The sequence below is a fragment of the Arctopsyche grandis genome, chromosome 13, assembly GCF_051622035.1.
Source record: "Arctopsyche grandis isolate Sample6627 chromosome 13, ASM5162203v2, whole genome shotgun sequence".
Classification (NCBI taxonomy): Eukaryota; Metazoa; Arthropoda; class Insecta; order Trichoptera; family Hydropsychidae; genus Arctopsyche; species Arctopsyche grandis.
Window position 1 is genome coordinate 19,997,418 of NC_135367.1, and position 16,123 is coordinate 20,013,540.

A 16,123-nucleotide genomic window follows, 5' to 3' on the forward strand; every position below is an offset into this window, starting at 1 on the left:
TTCGAATGGAACTAATTCACGTTTCTACTTTTCCACTGCTAAATTTAACATAGAGCTGGGCTAGTTTTGAAAGTTATTGTTCGGCGACACAAAACGATGTTTGACAGGAAACGAGCCATTTTGTCACAGTGAACAATGAAACGGCTAAAAGCGATAGTAAATTTCGATGTTGAGTCGTATTTCAGTTTCAGTTTTGCCTTTCAATGTAGGATCGGGGGATAAAACTGATTTGTACGTGGAACGCACATATAATTGAAAACATGTCATATAATTAAGTCTAAATTTTGGTAGAATTGTTTCGAATTTGATGTATAATGTACTCAATCTTATTTTTGTTTTCCCTGACTATCTAGTTATATAGTGGAGTGGTCTTAAATTTTGGCGACAGGGCGAAAGTTTTGATTTTGGTACTCGGATCACGAATAATGGTGTTTCGGGCGAGGCCGAGACGTAAAGTGTGGACATTGTACGTGTTAAGTGTTTTTAAAAGGCTTTCACGGCATGGATTTTCAACGACACTTCTCTCTCGAAGAAAATTTGGAAGTTTTCGGTGAGATCGGAACGTATTTAAAATTGAAAATATGTCACCTGAATTTATTTATTTTTGATCTTTAATTGTAAAGGTGCCTTGACTCATTTCAGATAAATCGTTTTTAATAGGTTTTTTTTACTATATAAGAAATTGCAATACATTTACATTTACATCAGGGATTCGTATTAAAGATTGGAATAAATCAAGGGGATTGAAAATTTTCTTTTCATAATTCAACCCAGTTTACTGTCTTTAATGCAAGCTTCCTCGGATTTTATTTTTTGCTACCGTTTTGACCGGGATTCATTCATTTTTAACATTTTAATAACATTCTAAACCAATTTAGCCAGCAGCATAGCTCGATCGTTACGCTTCTATTTAGCGTCGAGAGGTGCCGGGGTTCGATACCTGGCCCGGGCCTTGAATGAAAATGTATTTTTCAGAGTATGCTGTTGGTCAGACCTGATTTGTGACTCCAGGTTGATCGTTTCCTATCAGAGTTTGCCAATTTTCTCTGGTTTCATTGTTGAAACGGTTCCCGGAAAAAAAAATTAGCTAAAAATCCTTCCTACCTACCATGTCACCACTATTTGATGTATGTTTGATGTACAATAAAATTTATGTACAATTCATAGATGTCTCGTTAATTTGCGAGTTTTTCAGTGTCTCGTAATTCAACGACTTGTATAAAAAAAATGCTGCATTTGTAATTGTAATTGTAATTTGTAATTGGCCAGGAAGGCACATTGGGATTTACCTGTAAGGCCTTCCTGGTATATATGTAAAATAAATAAATAAATTTACATATGTTCGTTTTTAACCATGTGTGTCGCTTTGAAGCAACCTGTAATGAAAACATAGTAAAAATATAATATAAAAAAAATGTCAGTAAAATACATGTTTTTTTAAATAAATTGATAATTATGAATTTTGTAAAAATTATAATTCAATAGAATATTTAAATTGGAATAAATCTGCATTTATAACTTAATTTAGCAAAAATCTTGGAAAAATAATATTTAGCTTTGAAGATGCGATATGAGTACTACTCTAGTATTACTAGTATTATTAGTATTATTACTAGTATTATAAGTATGATTACTAGTATTATTAGTAGTATTACTCTTTTGTATCTTCTTATGTATATTGTTTATTGTTTGTTTTCCTTCATTGAGGTCGGTGACCATCCAGACGAGCGATACTTTATATAAAAAGGTTTTTTTTTAATTTTTCTTCGTATTTGCCCCAAAAATAAGCATTTAAGGTCGAAGTCATACAATTATCGGAATTCACTTGACCTGCGACATTTTCTTAATGGGTTTCCTGGTAGCAATATGCCAGCGAAATGTTTTTCACCCCGATGCCTTGGTCAGATATTTCTTGTCGGTTAGCCCCTAATCGAATATCGATTTTCCGCACCCGATACGATACCCGCTTTTATTTATTGCTCGCCGAATTTACCTACTGGCCTTTTTGCCTTCGACGTCGTAAAATTCGCACAGGCATATTTTGCGTATTGAATCAGATCTGGAGAGTACATTTCGGTGTATTTAGCGTGAAATATGTCGTTTCTTATGGCGTTGACAGGCGAAAGCTCCGCACGTTCCTCGAATCACGACTTTCTCCTTTTGCCGATTGTTCCGTTACGGGAAAAAGGAGGCTACACGTCGCTTCTAATGAAGCGTCCCGCATCCGAAATAAGCTCCAGACATATTTTTTTCCCGGGCTTTTGCGAAAAACCTCGCTCGCTCGAAGGGACGCCTCGGTAATTGAGCGTCTGTTATGTTGTTGATACGTCCGACTTTATAAATAGAACCGTTCGTATCGATAATACAATTACTTACTTCCAAAGGTGCTGACCTGAACTTTGATTTAATCATTTTGAAAATTGGATAAAGCTCACTGACGCGAAGGGATTTTAGGTATTAACTTGCGTTAAGGCGCCATAGCGTGAACGCTAATTCGATTTAACAGGAAAATTGACTTTGTAGTTTCATTCGTTTATACCTACATATATAAAAGCACATACTTGTAAACATTTTATAGTGAATAAATACATTTACAAATCTTTAGAACTACTTTAAAGGTAATACTGAAATAAATAACCGAGGCCGAAGTGAATTTGCTTGTTGTATTTACATATACCAGCAGCATAGCTCGGTCGTTAAGCTTCTGCTTAATATCGAGAGGCGCCGGGTTCGATCCTATGAGCTTACCTCGATTGAAAAGAATTTTTCTTAGTATATCTGTTGTGCTACTGGTCAGACCTGGATATTTGTGACTCCATGTCGATCGTTTCCTATCAGAGTTTGCCAATTTTCTCTGATTTCATTATTGAAACGGTTCCCGGTAAAATTGGCTAAATATCCTTCCTACCTACTATGTCACCACTATTTGAGATGGATTAATGTACAATAAAATTTATGTACAATTCATAGATGTCTCGTTAGTATTTCAGTGTCTCGTAATTCAGTGACTTGTATAATAAAAAAAAATGTTTATAATTGGCCAGGAAGGCGCATTGGGGTTATCTGTAAGGCCTTCCTGGTATATATGTAAAAAATTAATAGAAATAAATAAAATAAATATATACTACATATCTTCGTGTCATTCCTATCGCTAATGTGTACATACTCTCACGAATGTAAAGGTATTTTGTGATGTCAAAAGTGTGAGTTTTATATTGTATATTTACTTCATCACAATCATCATGAGTACTTTATCGAATTTGATGGGAATTTGTTTTGAAAAATTTCGATCCAATTTGGCGCAGGGCGTATAATTCGTTGTTTGGTTTGGAAGTGTGGTGAATCCCAAAGCCGCCAAAATCGGCCGCTATCCTGACAGCCAAAACGAAGACTTCTTGCCAATTTGGTCTAGTAATTTGATTACCGAGTGGCAGGATCAGACCGAATCCAGATTACGCCTGCCGGGGCTGATTTGATTTGTCGGCAGAAGACCTATAATATTGTTTTCAATTCGTCATGTCTGACGGCGGAATTACTTTTGGGTGCCCTTTCGTCGGATATCACGCTTAACGATGAACATTATTTCAAAAATTATAGGCAATGAAAATTTATGTATTAAATCAAATTATTGTATAAGTTTTTTAAAAGAAAGTTTTACATTGGCTGAAAATCAAATGGTGCATATAAAAAGTATTGGAAACATTTCCTATTTCTTACGATCTTATTCTGAGCTACTCTTTTCTCCCCTTAGCCCTCGGGAAAAGTTTTGAATTATGACGCTAGACTCCCGTAGGCGATCTGACACTTTTGCAAGGAAGAAAATTGGAACAGATCTCACTCAATATACCCATATACGTACAAATATAGTATAGGAAATATAATATATCGTATAAAGAATGTTTTTATTTGTACGTGGAAGTGTTCAATAAATACTGAGATTTCGTTATGAAATCTTTATTTACTATCCTTTTGTGTATATGTTACAGTTGAAGTATATCTTCCGGTTGTTATATATTTTGACTAGTTGGAATATATTCCATCTAACCTGGTACCAACTGCCGCTTAGTTGAAGTATATTTTCAGTTGTTATGTATTTTGACTAGTTGGAATATATTCCGTCTAACCCTCGTAAGTTGATTCATATGGCGAATTACATTCTAACTAGTCAAAATATATGTATTTCGAATGAAATTACAGTTTAATTACAAGTTAGATGGAAAGGTTGAGTTTTCGTGAAAACATCACTCGACTAGTAAATTGAGTTGAAGAAGCACATTTTTGTTTTGAGTACATTCTTAGTTATCGTAATACGGTACTCATTACCTTTATCCGTAATATCAAGCAAATATTTAACGCATTATTGAATTCTAAAAACATCACAGCTATAAAAACTCAACTATTATATTACAATTGGCGTACATTGTTGAAATTGTACATATTTGCGCTTGTAGAGATATAATTTACTAGTAGAATTGTATTCGAATATGAATGACCTAAAACGCCAATTGGAATTACAACTGAAAATATACTTTGACTGAAACATATACATTTCTATCTACAAACTTTTTGTCATGCTATTCAACGTAAGTACTAAATATGATAAACTTTATGCTTTATCAATTTTATGCTTTTTTCGTTCAATAAACATATTTTGATATGCATATTATAATTTTATACATTTGTATGTTCAAATACAGATATGTAATTTTATTTGTAGATTAACAAAAAAATAATATTTAAAATTAGAAAACGTAAAAAATAACGTAACGAAACATTCATTATTATATTTGTAATTTTGAAAAGCTTTTTCAGTACAATGCTTACCTGCAAGAATACTTTTGCAGACTTTTTGGTTACTCAATAATCAGTTCTATCACTATACCGTACACAAATCATACGTACAAGTGTAGTATATATTATACATATGATTTGTGAGTTAATTGTATTTTCACTATTAGCTAGAACAATATTTGAAGGAACAATGTTCTTGTTTGTAATATTATACGAACATTGTATGTAGATATATGCAAATGTCATCATGCCCCACTGACAGTTGTGTACATTTAACCTAGCACAAGAGACTGACCTGGTTGTTTATGAAGATTCACACTAATCTATTTTTGTTTATTCACAGGTGGTCAGGTGAGGGGTGGCTCAGAATTTCGATGATGGAGGTATGGCGGTCAAGCCGCTGGGAAGGCTGTCGTGGCCGCTCCTGTTGATTCTATTGATCCTCGCCCACGTCACAGCAGGTCCTAGATACAGCTCGAGGATCGTCGATACACAATCTGGTATGTTTCTTGAGTATATCTATAATTAATTAGGGTCGCCTGTAATGATTGAACATACTGAAAACACAAAATACTTCCGTCTCTTTTGATTTATCGTAGGAAAAATTTTGCCACGTATGAACTATATTTGAATCGTTAAATAGTTTCTACGGAATTTATAATATTTAGCCCGGAACTGCTATTGCCTAATTATAATAAAAAAAAGTTTTTTTAAAAACATACCTCTTCTATAATTTGTATATAAAATTATTATTTTGAATAAAAATACCAATAATTTTATTTTACTACCACCATCTATGTTTAAAACTAAAAACTGTATAGAAGTCAGGCACTTTTCAGAAATTTAATTTTCAAACGCGTCTTACATGATATTTTTGCACCATCGTAATGGCGGAGGATCCATTTACTTTCATATATTGATGACCAAAATGAGCAATATGGCAAAGTATGAAAACGATCGGATAAGAGGCAAATTTTTTCCTGAATTGTAATCGTAAGTGAAACGTAAAGAATGTATATAAAAATGAGAAAGAAATAAAAAAAAATACTGAATATTAAATATTCCATATATTTAAATAATACGACTCGTAAATAAATTATACACTTATCTTATACAATTTTTATAGTATGCATTAGGATCAGATCAGAAGCACCTCTGATTATGTTCAAATTTAGTACATATTTTATTTGATTAAGACTCGAGAAATTATATATTACATATATTAAATACATACTTATTACAAACATACACATATAAATCGAAACAACACCTGACATCTATGGTCAGACATTACAAACATCGTAAACAATACGACCAATAACATTTTTCATGTAATAATATGATTTTTACATTCAATAACACTGTTCGACACGAAAAATGTTTCAGAGACGAGATATGACTTTTCTTATAGATCTATGCCCAGTAAATACGAATCTGGTAATAAAAAGTGTTGATTGACTCGAGATTCGGAGATATATGTGCTTTTTAAATCGCGCGATTTTTCTATATCTTGGTGTTGTTCGGTCGATTTCTCAAAATCTGTTAATTTTCTGTTTAGAATGAATATTGGAATCTACAGTCGGGTATTTTATCTTTCATTTGTAGTACTTTTCAGCTTTCAAATCTCTCTAAGTAGTCGTCCAGTTCAAATCAAAAGTCAAAATTACGTATTTTCACTTGGGATTTTTTCCCACTGTTAATACTATATTATATTGAGTATTTTCTATTGAAACATGTTTATTGAGATAGTTTTCTAGCCACACTATTTTTTGTTTTCGTTTAAAAGGGTTAACTGGAAGTGTGCTGAACTTTAAATCGGTAAAATTGCGAGCAAAAAGCTCGTACTAGTGTTTACTCGTATATACACGAATTTGAATTGAATTAATAGGGATACTATATTAAATTATCTTTATATGAGAATTAAATAAAATTCCACTTAGAAAAATCATATTTTGACTATTCTTGTGGATCAATAACAAAAATTCGTTTATTTTATCGAGGTAAGCCAGTTATCAATAGAATTTTTGAGAAATCAGCCGAACGACACAAAGATAAAAAAAAAATCGCGCGATTTAAAAAACACACATATCTCCGAATCTCGAGCCAATCAACACTTTTTATTACCAAATTCGTGTTCACTGGGCATAGATCTATAAGAAAAGTCATATTCCGTCTCTGAAAAATTTTAAAAGTCGTCATTTGTCGAACAGTGTAATCATCCATAGAGACATCTATGGAGACAAATCTGGCGAAACCTGAGATATAACAATAGCTCAAGGTTTTCAATAGAAAATTGGATAGGAAAAGCCAATTTTACAGGAACGGTTTCAATGAAAATCAGAAAAATTGGGAAATTCTGATAAGAAACGATCGACCTCGACAAACCAAGGTTTGGCCAATAACGAGACTCTAGTGGGAATCGAACCCGTGACACCTTGCACGAAAAAATACAACACTCACCACTAGACCAGGCTGCTGGTTATATACCACAAAATTTATCTCCTTAAAGATTTACATAGACCTCTGATTTCTTCGTTACTATTATAACTGCTTATATAATTTATGTATGTATATATTTAGTTTTGCAACTGTTTTCAATAGAGTGAAAAATACGCGATTTTATTAGCTAGTAAAAATGTTGCGAAAGGAAACGCGTCTTTTGAGATTCGCGTATATCAAAGCTTCATAATAAGGTTTTTCCAGCAACAAGAACCGAAATACAACGCTAACATATAACGATCGACTTATGAAATCTCCGTTTTCAAATAATAGGTTACGGTTCTTCACAGCTGGAATACCTCACCTGTGTGTTTGTCGCGTTTCAGTTTTCCTACTACAAAGTCTATTAAAATAATATAGTTGATGTGATTAACTGAAACCAATTTGAAACCAGAGCTGTTGAAAAGAGTCTTCTTTTTTACGCCCTTTTTCGACATCCTTAATAATTATAAAGAAAAATATCGTTTTTTTAAATTAAAATGCAGTAATTCTAAAATGATACAGACTTCACGGCTAGTATATATTCATTATTTGCGGTCGGTTTGTAATTAGTTTTTTTTTGCCATGATTTTCTCCAGAATTAGGCTCTTTAAATATATGTATGTAACTGGCCCCGGGAATTTGTCCTATTTTCCCTCCTATTGTCAGCTCTGATTATGATGTACACATTTATATGCGTGGACTTTTGGCCGAATGGACACTTGGCCGACGGACGTTATGCCGATTGAAAATTTTAATTGCATTAATTTATTTCTAATTAGCAGGGGACGGTGAATGGCTTTGAATGATGATGATGAAAAAAGGCATAGATAAAATAAAAAGAAAATATTATTACAGGTTATTATTATTTTTTATTTCAATTAACTGTAATTGCTTTGTTAAAAATCCTAAAAAAATAAAATAAAACCAGCCCATTAAGTACCCTATACCGTTTTTATCGTCTACTACTAAATACAAATATATGTTTCAAATCCTTTTATATTTTGATCGATTTTGAAAAAAAGCAAAAAAATTAAATCCAACGATAAAAATGAATAATTTTATATCGAAATTATTCAAAGCTTACTAAAAATAGATCTTCTTCTTCTCAATAGCCTGTCCGCATCCGGACGTTGGCAACCACCTCGTCGATTATTTGAAGATATCCGCATCGGTCTTCATCGGCTCGGAACAGTTCTTTGGCGCTCATATCGGTCCATTTGCGCATGTTTTGAAGCCAAGACAACTTCTTCCTGCCAATTCATCTTCTACCTTCTATTTTCCCCATGGTTATCAAACGGAGAAATTCGTATTTTGGACCCCGTATCATGGGTTCGGGGTACTCCATCTTTCTCCGCTTGATGACAGAAACCAGTTTTCTGCCTCTCCCTATCATGCCGAAGACAGCTTCATTTGATATTTTTTTGATCCACGGGATCATCAGCATACGCCTGTAGACCCAGATCCCAAAATATTCGATGCGGCTGATCATCCTGGTCTTCAGAGTCCACGTTTCACATCCATGTAGTAACACTGTCTAGACGTAGCTCTTCGCAAATCTCAAACGCGTACGAAGATTGAGATGCTTGTTTTAAGCGCCGCTTTCATTTTGATAAACGCTGTTCTTGCCATCTCGATGCGGATTCTCAGATCTTCATCTGGGTCTATCTCTTCATTTAGCCAGGTAAAAATAGATAATTATTCAGAAATCACTTTGACGTATTATTAAGATTTCATATTGTTACGTAATGGGTTGGTTCAGGATCCAAATGAAAGGCCAAAGTCGCTTCACAGCATTTTTCAACGATTCAAGAGGTTCACACGGATTCACCACTCACTCAAAATAATCTGATCTACTGTGTGTACCTCCATATAAAAGACAAGTTGCACACTACAGCTTCCCCGATCCGTTAATGTGTCTATTTTCCAGGCACCTAAAGGTCTACTCTAGCGATTCTATTGTTTACGCACACACTCGCCCAAGTCTATGAGAACTCCAGCGTATCCTTTGTTCAGGCACTTACTGAGTCCCGTTAGCCTAGTCCGGTGTCTCTATTGTTCACCCACAAATGCACTTAGATAGCGGATACTCTCTCTCATATTCCCACATAACAATATTATTGATAATTTTAAGCAATTAAAAATTTCATTCAGCCAATAGTAAGTCAACCCACATTTAGTTCGTTTACTGATATTTTGATCATTTGTTCAATGGACTCTTCAAATATTCAGTTCCTTAAAAGTAACGACCCACTGCGCATTTTAATTCTAAAAAATATAGAAAAATAGCTGAACCCGGCATGTGTTGCAATGCCACTATTTCTGTTTTCCCGTTCCCGTTTTTTTTACAGAAACCATCGCGGGCATGCATACAATAACTCATGTAAGTTTTATCGCAATCGGTTGAATGGAATAGGAACCCAAAGGACACAGACAAACAGACATTCAAACATTGATTTTTATATATGTAGATATTCAGATTTTATACTTTCGTAATAAAAAGTATAAAATAACTAAAGTACGTGCAGGAGACGAATATATGTATATGTATTTTCAAAAGCTTCGGTTCAAGAGGGTGCCAGTACATTGAAGACTACCAGAAGCCGTAAAACCATATAAAAAGTTTATGGATAAAGTCAGTGGTCATCCCTGTTATAGATTTTAGTTTACAGCCGTGCGAATGTGTATCGATATTTTACGGTCGAGTAGGAGAGCTTTCATGTTTGCGAGGCTGTGTGCAGTACACTCCCCGGTAATGCTTATTGACTCTAGCTACGGCGTAGCTGTAGCCAAGTATTTGAGCAAATATACTAGGCCTGAGAGTCCACGAACCGAAATTAATTTTGGCATTGAGCCACATTATGTGTGCGTCAAGCCCCAAATAGCTATATCGTGTTCTGTCAACGCCACGACGAAGCAAACATAAGCGTGGGTCATTCGAAAAGTAATAGGCGAGAGACTTGCGATTTGCACGCTCCGTCTCCGCAGCATACGTTTCTTGTTTTCGCAAAATATGGTTATTAGATGTATGAGTGTGTATATAACATGGAATAATTTCGTAATTTTGGTGTTCTGTTGCATAATTTTTCAATGTTTGAATGTATGAGGCTTTTTTTTAGCTCTGTTACTTTTTTGTGTTGAGGGTTGGGACTATGTAGTAAACGTTGGGACTAAATATATTATGTACTGAAGATTTTTCTGCTAACGGGATGTTATTTTAACGGTCTTTTTTTCATAAAAATGTAATAAATTATATTAAAGGTATTTTTTTTCCTAAATTTAACATAAATGAGCTACGTGCATGAAATGGGTTTGTTATTGTTTTTATTTAGTTCATAATATGGCGGTTGATGTTCGAAGGTATGGGTGAAAAATATCGCTGAAAAACATTTGTATAGAATGTAGTATTCTATTCAGATTTAATTGTTAAAAAAATGTATATTTTAATATATATATATATATATTTTATCAATCATACAATTTGTCTTTGCTTTCACTCCAATCTTGGAAATTTCTCTACAAGCCCACTTACAGCATGTGTAGAAGCCAAAACAATACGAGATTTGGAAATCTTTTAAAATTTTTAAATGTTACTTAAAGGGTGAATAATATTGATAGCCAAAATAGATCATACAAGGAGCCGTATGCGGCTTTAGATATCCTAGTTTGCGATCACTGATATAGCCAGACAGTGCTGTCAGTACCGTAAAAAAAATAATAATCAATTCATCAATTGAATGTCAATATTGGTCAGTGAAGTAGTTCCATCCAGCGAACATACATACAGTGATGAGCGAAAATGAGAAAAAACGGCAGCATGATTACAATTTGACGATAAAATTACATAAAGACGTAGGGAGGCCGCTCTCATCATGAGAAAGGTCTCAAAGTGAGACTACAAACATCTGCAACACGCTGCAACCCCTTGGTAGCCCGAAGGGAGCACGGTAGCAGTTTTTGTATTGTACCTTTATCATTTTCATTGTCCCCTGCATGTATTTCGTACATAGTTCTCCAGTATAGAGATTGGTACAAAAATACATAAATAATTGTCTTTTTACCTCTACACTGGAGTGGTAAAACCGTCTTGCTAGCAAGCATATAAGCAATGAAAGACAACTACTTATAGAAATATTTTTTATAAAAAATCCATCGTTAAAAATATGTGAAGATATATTTAACAAAACATATTGAAAATATGAAACGCGTTTTAAATGAAAGTTCTGGCCTCGAGATCAATATTCTAAAAGTGCGAATTGAGATCTCACATAATCACCAATGGGCTTAATTAATCCACATTGGGGATGACGCGTTAAAAGCTCGCGTAATGTTTGCCGATATATCAGCGTCGCGAAACTTTGGAAGCTCGCATGTTAATTTTCGCACATCGGGAGACATCAACGAACGGTCGGTTACGGCAGGTCACACCCCACCCACCGCCACCCCCATATATATTACCCCACACCCAGCTCACGGTGCAGACAAACGTATCTAATTATTCAGAGCAGCTGCGGCAGCGAGCAACACTTCGGTAATTACAGTTTGGGAAACTTGGACTCGGTGTGTGCGTGCAAGTTCGCGTTTTGATTGCGAAATATGAGATACCTATGTACCGGGACGGGGGATGGGAGAACAATGCGGTCCGATGACAAGCCGACGACGCGGTGTAATTTATCATTTAAGTCGTTACGGTGCGAAAACGCCTTATTTATTATACTGGGGCGTCGTCGCGGGACGCCCATGGACTAATCGCACGAAGGCCCGATAAAAGTGTTAAAAGGGCTCCGACCGTAACAGTTTTAAATCACCGAGCGTTGAAAAGTCGACTCAGTTATTTTTGGGGTGACCTTTCTGTTGGTAAATGTCGCGAGGAAAGTTTTTCCGGCGATTGAAAATTGTGGTGGAAAATGTGATTTTTCACTTGTGGGATTGTGATCGTTTGTGCTGTCCTTTTGATGATGGAATGCTTTGTCGAAGATTTCTCTGCCATTGAGTTGTCAGTTTGTTGATCACTTTAAGGTTCGTCTAAATTAGGACACACTAAAACACATGACGTACTCTGAAACATACACATCATCTTCGGAAAACGGAGACGCTCAGAGTATTCACAAAGGTATACTGAGACACATCTACAGACAAGGATATAACGTGGAGATAAAAAGCACCCACAGAGACATAAGTTCACATAAGGACATAATAAAAACATGTAAGTTTAATTGAAAAAAAATCATCATTTGTCCCGGGATCCCGGGAATCCCATAAACGATCTCGAGCTCCGTCCCATCTCTCGGGAATTGAAAAAGTCCGGGAAATCAGAAACCCCAATTCACACATGAATATTTACACGTAGACTACAGCGCTCATAGACTCATTCAAGGATTTACACGTACGTAGATACAAAGTACTGACAGAGACATGCAGAGAATCAAGCGGCTCAAGGAGACATTATACACAAAGACACAATTCACATGTTATGCAGAGACAAAAAGGCACTCAAGGAGGTACAAGGATATACACGGAGACACACCTGCGCACATCAAAATACACACGGAAAAGATGCATTTTGATTGTATATTTTTCTTAAGTAGTAATAAAATCAAAATAAATCCATAAAAAAGTAACGGAAAAATAAATTCTGTATTATTAAATTTCGTCATTTTTATTTCATTTCTGACGCAACTTCTCTACTGGGTCCATTACCGGAGAACCATATTTTTCATTTTTCATCCCGGCCTAATGTATTGTACATATGTACATACATACATAGAATACATAAATATATGAAAATACAAGCATTTTTAGTACTAACTTCGAGCATTTTGAAGAAAAAAATAATAGATAATAATAATAATTGCTTAAGCGATAGATATTCAATTATGTAATTTTTATGTTAAGTTGTTCCGTCAAAATTTTGAAATTCTTTACCATAAATTATGTAATATAAAATGAAATATTTCTTATTGTGTAGTATGAAAGTTTTATTCGTGTACAATCAAATTAAGGTCAGATTTTTTTCAAACATATTTCTATAGATTATTTGACGAGCTGCGAATTATTCAAGCTATACAAATTTTACATTATATAAATTTTCATTTTAAGTTTTGTCGAGAAAAGCCTGTGAATGACGAAGTATGCAACAACATTGGATGAAATTGAAAGAACGGATGATTGATGAGAGAATTCCACGAAAGTTTCATTGACGTCTCCTTTGAGAATACACAATTTGATTTGATGTAAAACTTGAACGTCGCCAAGCGAACGAAGGTCGAATAATTTCAAGTTTTATAATACCGAAGGTAAGCCAAGCCTGCTTTTGGTTCATTGGGAATTGTTCTCAAACACATTCGATTGCCATTCAAATTAATACATAATATGTACATGCTTAACATGATACATGTACATATTATGTATGTACATACATATATTAGATCTGCCGAATAAATTGATCGTAAGATGTCGAAAGTAATAATAATGATACTTTAATAATTATCTGTACATGTTGTGGCATATTCGGGATTAATAAATTACATTTCATACGTTGAAATTTTATAAAAGATCGATGAAAACGATTTCCTTTTGTATTCTCGTGAGATTCTATAACGATGATGTATGAGAAATCTTCTTTTCCTCTGAATTATATTCTACAGATATTTGTCGAAGGTTAAAGTAAGATATAATTATACTTACATACATATATTACAAGTGTGTGTAGTTTCATTTTTTGTAAAAAAATGCTTATGTCAACGACGAATACTATTTTGGGTAATGCTTCGCAATAAACAGATTACTATGAAATATATGTACATCCATATGTATGAACATATGTATATAGTATTAGATAATACATGTTATTTTATATTTTTTAAAAGTTAAACTTATGGTTTTGCGAAACCAATATAAATCAGTTGAAAACCGAATATGTATTTAATCATCAGAATTTTATATTAATCGTCAGAATTTAGAAAGCGGGTTCGTTTTTTGACATATTTATGAAGTTGAACATATTTTTCCAAACTGATAAATTACCTGACCACATTCGTATATAATTACTGAATTATAAGTTTATGACTTATAATTTGACTGACTTATAGTTGTTTTTACGCAATTGTAATATAAATAATATTTATAAATTCATTATGAAAAGCAGAAGTCATTTTTCATCTTATTAACAAAACAATATGAAGACTTACAAATTTTTATATTAAAACAATGTCAAGAGTGATAATACATGTAAATTTAATATAATATGCGTGACCAGCATTTTTTCAATTAAAAAAATCATCTGAAAATTAAATTAAATTAGCCTCAAGTAAATATAACGTATGTTAAGGCCGGAGTCGGAATTAGCACGATTCGCGCGTAAACCGTTTGAAAATTCGCACAATTTAATCATTTCCGTCCATTATTTTTTTCATTATTTATTTAAATTCATATATTTTTAATTTTTCCCCTTTTTGTGTTTCGGAGCAATAATGTTATTATGCAAATTTTACTGCCGCATTGGAGTGTTTGCGTTTCGAGCGTTCGGTATTTGCGTTTCGTTGCGTATATTTACCGGCCGTCCTATTGTTTTGTGCGAATTCGCTTGCCAACGCGAAAATCAAGGCGCTAAAAAGACCGAAATAAAATGAAAATTTGGAAAAATATTCCCTCACAAAAATTCATGAAGGGAAATTTCACGTTAAATACATTTTTAAATGAACGTTTGATGTTGGCTCTTCCATCTGACGACCGTCCGGAATAGAAACACATATAAATAGAACAAAATGAAAAATACATTCATTTTATGTAAAGCTTACTTGTTAAATAAATCCTAGTCTTTTTCAAACTTTCGCGTAGAACTGTGTATTCCACGTCTCTCGAAATTAAGCTTTTCACCAGTCTCATAAATCAGTAGCGCTTTTGAGTCAACAGAATGTCGAATATTTTTAGGTCAAAGAGGGAGGAAAATTCACTCCAAATATTTCCCTGATTGTGTGTACGTACATATACACATACATACATACGTGTACTTGTGCGTACATTTCATATAAACGAAATCAATAATCAAAGACTGAGTTACAAAAGCTCTATATATTCTCGTTCTGGCGTTGAAAGCGTTGGAATTTATGTACGACTGCTTTTGAATAGGTCATTAGCTTCAACGTTTCAACATTTCTCTTTCGGGTATTTGATTTTTTTTATTTTTTCTCTTTTAGGTGCTATTAGAGGGATTATTCTAGAGCCGAATTCAAGACATTTGGAACCGGTTGAGGCATTTTTAGGCGTACCTTACGGTTCAGCTGAACGTCTGCATCCACCTCAACCACCACCTCTCTGGCAAGGAACCCGACTTGCAGATGCTTTTGGTCCTGTCTGTCCACAACGCTACCCTGATCTTTCAAACAGGTATGATTGCAAATTAATGTGTGTAATACATTTGCGAAAAATATCTCAGAATATTAAGACCCGAAACATTAATTTCGAGATCTTTTGAAATGTTCCGGTATATAATTGCGTCTATTACGCTTATCTGACTGGAAGTTCTGATTTCGATTCCCAAGGGTAGTAATTTTCGTCTATTTCATTGGCGCAATGATATTCGAAGGTATAGCATATATATTTGATACGCAATCGATAGCGTGCTCTGTCGAACACACAGACTTTCTAAATTGGATTTTGTTGTTAATATTAAATATGTATAACCAAAAATATACTTCGATACAGAACTGTGTTCATTTTCGTGTATATTCGTATAATACTATGTATTTATTATAGTTGAAATGTAGCTTCCAGTTGTAATATATTTTTAATAGTCGAAATATATTCCATCTAACCTGGTACCAACTACTGTTATATTAGAAGTGTATTTTCA